Here is an 8925-nt window from a genome sequence, read left to right on the forward strand (position 1 = left end):
TAGATTAGATAATTTAAACACCTGTTCTGCTGATCTGTCAGAGTTGATGTTTAGGTCACTTTTTTATTTTAACTGAAGTAAAACACTGAATTCTTCATCGCATCTACATGTTAGCTTTGTCAAAGTCAAGCTAGCATTACTGAACTACTTCACTCTCCCTCGCAATTTTTTTTCTTAACTTTTTCCTGACCTCGTTATCTAGTTGTCATAATATTGACAACTAGTAGCGAAGCACTGCATGCATTTTTATTTTATGTGTTTATTTTAAGATTTAGCATTATATTGACAACAGCTAAAGCCAATGCTATTCATCGTTAGCCAGCAGCTAGTAAGGAGATGGGGTAGGATCACAATGCAACGGGTCGGTAACATGGGGAAAAATGTTATCAGTGAAATAATCTGCCAGTGGAACAGGAACTTTTTCATCTATAATAAATTATTAATGACTTAAAACGGCTTCCTTTCTTGCTGAAAACTTGTTAGTTTTCTTATTTTAAGTGTACTAAAATATCTGTACTACAAAATAAACCAAAATACTTGATGAGATTTAGTTTTTTCACGCAAACCTTTTATTAGATTTAACCAGATAATTACAGTACATTTCTGTTAAAAACATTTGGAATTTGTAGTGAAATAAGATGAAACATTAATAGTAATTTAATTCCACAGCACAGCCCTTTATTTAATCTAAGAATAGGAGTGCTGCAGCCGGACCGGACCGGTCCAGATGCTGGACTCCTTGGTTTTGGCCCGGCCTGGTGCAGCGGCAGATCCAGTCCAACTTCCTTGAGGTTTCTCCTCCTGCCAAAACATCCACATATAAAACTTTTACTGTTGCTGCTGTTCTTGTTTTTACAGTTTTCAAATTCCTCGATTTTGGTTTCAGCGTTTTCTCAGAGCTGCAGCATAAAAACGGTGCAGCAGAAGTTTGGTTTTAAATCACGTTTAGGTCACAGTTGGTGACCAGCCTCATCTGCTGCTTCTCTGATTCCGTGTTTGAAATGACACAAAGCGGACTAAAGAAGTTGGGATCCAACATGGAGCTTAACTCTGTATGTTGCAGCTCATCTGTTGAATCAAAGAACATTTTTATGCCTCTGTGATCCAAAGTGCTGAGATTAAAGGCTCAAACTCTTAAAAAATCATCTGGTGATGAAATTTGACTAAACAAACAAAAAAAGATATTAATCTCCACTTGGTAAGCAGTAAGTTGGCCCAGAGGAATCTGACTTATAATTAGGGCTGAAACGATTAATCGCGATTAATCAATTAATCGTTAACTGGAGTACAGAGACTCAAAGACAATTTGCTAAAACGACAAACTCAGAGCAGTAATTAAGCTGAAACTATACAAATGATGCATAAATTTTACATTTAAGATGGAGGAAAAAAAACTACCTTTCTCTGGACCTGTTGAACCCAGAACTCCTGAAGTGGAAGTTTAAACTCCATCCGGTTCAAATTCTGTACAAAAACATCCTTTAGGCACCTTTTGTTACCCAATTATCAGTTGATTAATCAAAAATAATCAACGGCTCGGCTCTGCAGCATTGAAGCTGAGTGGATGTTGGGAATATGTTTCATCTGCAGATTCATCCTTTGCTGCAAATCAAACCGTTCTCCACAGGAATGCTGTGGCTGCGTTTTAGGAAACCGTGATTTTTATTTCAGAAATTTGTTTTGTATCTTTTTAATGTTTCAAACACAAAAACGGTTTAAGTGGTCAATAAGGAATCGGGAGGTTTTTGCCAGTTTTATTGGATTAAAATGCTCATAAATCACTGAGCGGCTTAAAGATCTGCTGCTGTAGCATCAAACTTCCAGACCTCTCAGGTCTTCAGGTTCTGGCCCGCATCCAGAACCAGAACCAAGCATGGAGTAAACTTCCAGAAAACTGCAAAACACCCAAAACACTGACATCCTAAAGTCCCATCTGTGTAGCGCCTGGAAGGTTGACCAACGTATTTGACGTGTTTTGATGGTTTTACTGTTGGTGACTGAAGGGTGTTTTTGTTTTCATGACGTAAAGCTGCTGCAATGTGCTACACAAATTAACTTGATTGATTTTGTGATCGTTTCTGAATCGATTCATGATCCTGAAAATCAGAATCAAGTTGCTGGAAAATGTCGTCCCTTAAAGAGGCAGATTCCCCAAAAACATGGCGTTCCCACGCGGTTCCTGACTGGACGATGTTTTTTTTTGGCTTTTCATGACGCAACGCTGAAATTTGCAACACAAACAAACTTGATTGATCGACGGGCTCCAGAGACGTCGGTTGCTGTTTCTCACACCTCTGCTGGCAGCTGGCGGCTGGTTGAACTGGTTCCCAGTGGGGCAGGCGGGTGCAGACCTGCATCCAGGTGAGCTCGGCGGAGGAGGGGAGTCGGCTGGTGGCAGATTCCCTCGGGGGACAAACCTGAGCGCTGCAGGCCTCAGAGCACCATCCAAGCGCGCAGGATGCGCTCCAGCATGCAGCCGCCGCATGTCGCATTCCTCAAACCAGTGGAGGGTGATGTCACGGCGCCGGGCCCGGTGCCGGGCGGGTCGGTGCCATCCAGCTTCCTGTGAGCGGCTCTGAGGGTTTCGTTTTAGCCGATTGCAGCGAGAAATTAAAGCAAAGTGAAGTTTAACGCCAAGAACAGTCAATTATTGTAGTGATTAATTATTCTGATGATCAATCGATTAAAATCTGAGCTCCAGGGATCCAGTAGAAGCTCAACGCATGGATGAGTTTGTCGATGCCAGTGACTTGGTGCTGGAAATGTTCTCCAGGTGACAGAAGGCCGACTTTGTAACCGTCTTTATGTGGCTGCGCAGGTTCAGGTCAGAGTCCGTCGCTGCGCCCAGATTTCAGGCCTGGTCTCTAGCTCCTGGTTTCCTTCTGGGCTGAGTCGGACCTGGCTTGAAGGAGTTGTTGTGTCGCAGTTTGACGTCGGTGCATCAAACTGCTGATGAGCTCATTGGTGTGAAACGGGGAGGAAAACCGGGCGTGTGACCCACAGACGGCACACACCCTCTGCTGCCGTCATGAGAAGATCTCCAGGCGTTGTGCAACTTTCAACCTGCCTCATTCTGTCCAATCCTAGGACACACCCTCATCTCCGAGTGTGTGTGAGTGGGGGGAATGGGTCACTAACACACATCCGACTTGTGTGCAGCCTAAACATGGCGGATGGGTTGAGAAATTGGGTGTGAGACTAATTGGTGAACTTCAAGCATGTGGCAGGTGTGAGTAGGTGGTTGGATTCTTGTGACTAGAGTACATTCCTGCTCAAGGAGTGGTGTGTGTGTGTGTGTGTGTGTGTGTGTGTGTGTGTGTGTGTGTGTGTGTGTGTGTGTGTGTGAGACGGACTTTCAGGGGTGTGTCTGCTCTGTCGTGTGTTTTTCTGCCTGGTTTTGTCTCTTTAATCTGATGCTGGTCTTATCTGTAACCTTTGACCCCATCAGATCAGAGAGGAAGTGGATTAGGGGTCAGATTTGTTTTAGACTAAACGGTCGATCCCAGAAGGATTCACGCTCATTTTCAGGAAAATTAGGAGATCCCAACTTTTCTTGAAAAGAAAAAAAAATAAACTTTTCACAAAAAATCTGGTCTGATTTAGTTCCCCAGGTTCTCGAGCGTTTTATTAAACTTTAACGTCAGACATGGATCCTAATTCTGCACCGGAAGAATAAGCAGCAAATCTGGACGTAAACAATGTCTGAAAATCAGAACTATGAAACTATGAAAGCCGTTTGTCAGTGAAGGCATCACCGACTCTGAGCTCCGACTCCTCGGGTTTCCCTGCAGGCGTTTCCGTTGGCGGCTGATTTCCCACCGTGGAGTCGCTGAAACACTCATGATGAGTGAAGCAACAATCTTAGTTTTTTCTGTTTTAGCATCTACAGCTGCCACAAAAACGATTATTAGAGTAAATCGATTATCCTGGCGAGTAATCGGTTAAAAAAAGCACATTTTTCTTTTAGTCACTAAAGTTTTTTATGCAGTTATGCAAGATGCATTTAAACAATTCGGTTCCTTTTTAGAATAAGAAAATAAACATTTAATTTAAGGCCTTTCTGCTTGCGTTAACATCAGGTGATAACAGATTTATTTTAGTGTAAAAAATACTGAAACAGACCAGATTAAGCCAAAACTGAGAAGTTTAACAATGGATGAACTTTACAGTTTTAGTTTAATTACTACTCTGTCAACAAACAGCCTTTTTTTAAAAAATTTGTACACTTCAGTTAACAATAATTACTGAATTAGTTGATTTCAATAATCGATTAATCGATTCATGATGCTCTGAGCATCTGGGGGATAAAATCTGTGTCCCAACGTATAAAAGCGAAGCCACGGAGCAGCAGGGAAATAAAAACTTTGCTCCCTTTTTGTTTTAGAAACGCTCGCAGAGGTTTGACCCGGTTTCATCAGGACCTTAAATGGCATGTGAGAGTTTTTCCTCCTCTGCCTCCCTCTGCAGCTGTTAACCCAGCAGCTCGTTGGTCCACGGCGAGGCGAAGCGGCTCCATCCTGCTGGAGGAACTGCAGGTGTCTAGTTAAAGTTCACTGATGTGGAAAACGGCCAGAAGTAAATGATTTTATGAGGTGGCTACAGCCTGACGGAGGCAGCAGTTACCTAAGAGCTTCACGCTCTGAACCGTCTTAGCACTCGGATCCAGATTTGCTGACTTCAGCTCGTTATCTGTGGCTGAGGTCAGAGGTCACGGCGCCGACACTCGGTCAGGTTAAACAGGATTCACCGGTTAGCTCTTAATTCAGCCGGCAGCCGATTAAATCTAACGGGAGGTTAGATTCCCTCGAGCAGAGCCGGCGTTTGGAGCGGGATTGACCGTCGTAAAGCAGACGGGTCACATGATGAGCTGCGTATGAGGGATGACGGCACGCCAGGGTGAAAGGTCGCAGTCACATGCTGCACCTGTTGCTCGGCTCTCCTCCCTCTGCCGACCCAAACGGGCCGACGCGGATCGAAGCACGGCGGAAAATCAGAGCTTTTCCTTCATGTTTCACTTGCAGCCGCAGATCCAGAACGGATGATGAGACTCTGGATCTGATGGAAACATGTCCGCCGTTTGGATCGTCCTGCAACCCGCCGCAGGTCTCCACCCGTCTGCAGCTCCGCTGAAAACTAAAGATTACAGCGGCGGCTTCAGCAGAGATGCACTTTGGGACAGAATCACATGTTTTTGCTCTTTAATGGACGACAATCAATCAAATTTTATTTGTATAGCACATTTCAGCAGCAAGGCATTTCAAAGTGCTTTACATAATTAAAATAAAAACAGCAGGTGACATTAAATAAACGGTGAGAAAGAGAGATTTAAAAAGAAAAGATAAAAACATTAAACCCCCTTTAGGACTTCAGTTAAACGTCGTTTAACTGGGATTCTAACCCTCAGGGACTTTAGTCAAAAACACCGTTTGACAAGGACTCCAACCTCTAGGTTTTTAGTTGAAACTCCGTCAACTGAGACTCTAAACCCCGTAGGACTTCAGTTAAACGTCGTTTAACTGGGACGTTTTCCGGGGAGCTTTACATCATTAAAACGTAGAAAAGAAATTAAAAACATTCTTCCTATCCGCACGAGGAGTTACCCTTTAGGGGTCTCCTCAACCTTTTGCCTTTAGTTGAAACTCTGTCAACTGGGACAGAAACACGAGTCTTAAAGGTTCTGGAGATTTGATTCAGAAACTTTTTTTAAAATCCAGTTTGTGTCGCACATTTCAGCAACTTTACATCATGATTAAAATTATCAATACACATCAAATATGTTGGTCAATATCCCAGTAATTATTAATTAAAAGACTTTAAACAGCTGCATTTTTAGCCAGTCAGTGTTTCGGCTGTTTTGCAGTTTTCTGGAAGTTTTCTATTCAAACAGTTTAGAGATTCTGTTTAAATAATGTGACGACCATTTAAAACATTTCTATAAGGTCTCGCACCATCAGTTTATATTTAAACTAAGTTTGTGCATAAAATCCTCTTAAGTTACCAGCTTAGCTCAACAGTCTGGGTTCTTCTTAAATAAACTATCAGAATAACGACGCATGCATGATGTGCAATATACTCAGACTTATGACTAAAAATTGATTTTTGAGTCGATTCGTGGGCTGCACAGTGGTGCAGTTGGTAGAGCTGTTGCCTTGCAGCAAGAAGGTTCTGGGTTTGATTCCCGGTCTTTCTGCATGGAGTCTCCATGTTCTCCCTGTGCATGATGGGTTTTCTACAGGTACTCCGGTTTCCTCCCACAGTCCAAAAACATGACTGTCAGGTTATTTGGCCTCTCCAAATCCTCCCTAGGTGTGAGTGTGTGTGTGTGTGTGCATGGTTGTGTGTTTCTGTGTTGCCCTGCGACAGACTGGCAACCTGTCCAGGTGACCTGTCCAGGTGACCCCGCCTCTCGCCCAGAACGCCAGCTGGAGAGGCACCAGCACCTCCTGACCCCACTGAGGGACCAGGGTGTAAGAAAATGGATGGATGGAGTCGATTCGTAATTCCCAGGATTAAGAGCTCTGATTCTCTATAGAGTCTCTAAAAAAAGACAAAGTTTTGATGCACCTCAGCTTTATCTGAGAAACTCTGCATTAGGCACAGCATCAGGGACTGTTGATCCAGTGTGGGAGCAGCTCTGCATGTTCAGGCTTGCTGGGCTTTAACGGAAATCACTGCAGCGCCTCAGAAATGTTGCTCTTACAGCGAGGCGCTGTTACGTCTGTCTGCGCAGGAGGCTTCGTGATGGCTGGGTGTGTTGAGCGGCTGCAGGGAGGCTGAGCTCTGCTGGGTTTGGGACGAAGGACCTGCTCAACGTGGCCTTCAGCTGCAGGAAAACGAGCGTTAACACGTCCCAAATGTTCTTATGGGTACATGTAGGCGTTCACAGGTAGAAACACTTCAACCAAAGGCTGAAACGATTAATCGTGATTAATCGATTATTAAAATGGTCGTCAACAAATTTAGTCAAAAGATGAAAAGCTGACTTTACTGCACCCAAATCAGCTTTTGTTTCATTTATGAAACTTGGTTAAATACAATTTAGCACAGAAACAAATAATTAGATAAATTGTGATTAATCGATTATTCACTGAAGAAATATGTTGCATTTTATGCAATAAAAAGTTTCGTATTTGTAAAAAAAAAAGGAATCTATTTTCATATTTCAATGTATTTCTAATACTGCATACAAAAACTTAAGTTGTCGAATACAATTTCTGCAGAATGTCGAGCTTTTATCTGATTAATTGAATATTCTAACGATTAATCGATTACTAAAATAATTTTTAATTGCCTCCCTACTTCACTCATGAGTGGAATATGTTGAACTACTTGATCTTGATGTGTGAATGTTGCAGGAAACTGTTTTTGCTCAGTAAAATTCAGATCAAAATGAAGTAGAGGGACAATATTCTGCATAAAAACAGGGATTTATGAACATCTCCATGTTGGTGAGATCCAGAAACGAAGCGGAAAGCGTTTTTCTTGACGATAAATTGGAAGTTTTTAACAACTCCAACGCGGTGATTAATGCATCTTCACCGATTGTCTGCAACTTCCTGTCACTGCAGCGCCACTTCCTGCTGCATTGTTGCCGTTTCTGCGCGTCGGTGGCAGGCGGACCATTGTCCTGCCGCCGCTGCTGCCCACCGAAAACCCCTCCACCCTCCTCTTCCTCCGGCCGCTCGCAGACGGAGGGGAGAGGCTGGACTGCCGGCCCTCTGGGGGAGGGGTCTCTCTCTCACACACACACACACACACACTCGGTGGCTTTGGGCTGAAGGGTGCTATTATCCAGGGGGCTCAATGGGCGCTTTGTGCCGCCGGCCCAGGGGGACGGTGGGCAGAGGGGCGGAGCGGCCAGCAGCACTCTGTCATAATGTTTTCCAACAGGAGGAATTGCAAACACGGCGGGGGGGCGAAGGTGTTTTTATTCTGGGAAACCAAACAGTAAATGAGCTTTTTAAAACTGAGTGTTCAGCAGAACGGTTCTGTTCGAGTCGATCAGCTGTTGCTCATTATACATAATTTAAATGTGGGCATGTCCAGAGTCATGATCTGCTACCGGTTGAGGGCCTTGTTCTGTTTCTGACCCGGTTTGGGTCACATGGCGTCTCGTCAGCATTTTGTATTAAATTCCTTTGAGCAGCCAGTTCCCCTCCTGGCCTGTGGGGGCGCTGCACCAAGAACCACTGAAGACACTGAGAGCAACTTCCTTCTTCATGGGATGTAAACAAAAGTGGAGTGGCGTCAGATTTTAGCGGTTGGAGGATTTCTCCATTAGTCTTTGGTTAAATAAAAAAACAACAATTTCTCCCTTCAACTACGCTAGGCTAACAGTGTTAGCTTAGCGTTTTTGGTTGTAATATATTTATCTGGAACAGGACAGAAGTGATTCTTTTAGACAACTGGCTGCATATTTTGCTTACACTTTTAAATCTAAACTAAAATGTTATTTTTAGCAGTTTTTTTTTTTTTTTTTAAGCTGGAATAAAAGCTGAAATGTGTTTTTCTCTCCTGTATTTTAGGTCTCCCTGCGTTTCTGCTGCAGTGTTACTTTTGCAAGGTTTTCAACTGAAGCTTTAAATGTGTTTTGGGGAGAGGAATCGTTTATCGTGTGTTTGGGCGGATGGGTTTATTATTTTTGATGCGTGGCGTGACGAGGCTCCGGCCGTTCCACGAGCTGCCTGGAAATAAAATGATTTAAAACGCATTGTTTCAGGAATGCACAGCAACCGTACAGATGCTTTTGTTTACTAGATTACCAATCAAACCTTCTGGATCCGTTTGCTTCTCTGGAGTGGCGATTCTGCTGGTTCATCGATTCTGTTGGTTTATCGATTCTGTTGGTTTATCGATTCTGCTGGTTTATCGATTCTGTTATCGTTTCTGTTATCGATTCTGCTGGTTTATCGATTCTGCTGGTTT

The 8925-nt window shown here is 43.4% G+C and overlaps 1 protein-coding gene across 6 annotated transcripts in view; it reads left to right on the plus strand.

Moving 5' to 3' along the window:
* Positions 1-8925, plus strand: part of LOC103475218 (alpha-actinin-4) — a 65863-nt gene that overhangs the window by 33683 nt on the left and 23255 nt on the right. The window lies entirely within an intron of this gene.

Source organism: Poecilia reticulata, linkage group LG13, assembly GCF_000633615.1.
Source record: "Poecilia reticulata strain Guanapo linkage group LG13, Guppy_female_1.0+MT, whole genome shotgun sequence".
Classification (NCBI taxonomy): domain Eukaryota; kingdom Metazoa; phylum Chordata; class Actinopteri; order Cyprinodontiformes; family Poeciliidae; genus Poecilia; species Poecilia reticulata.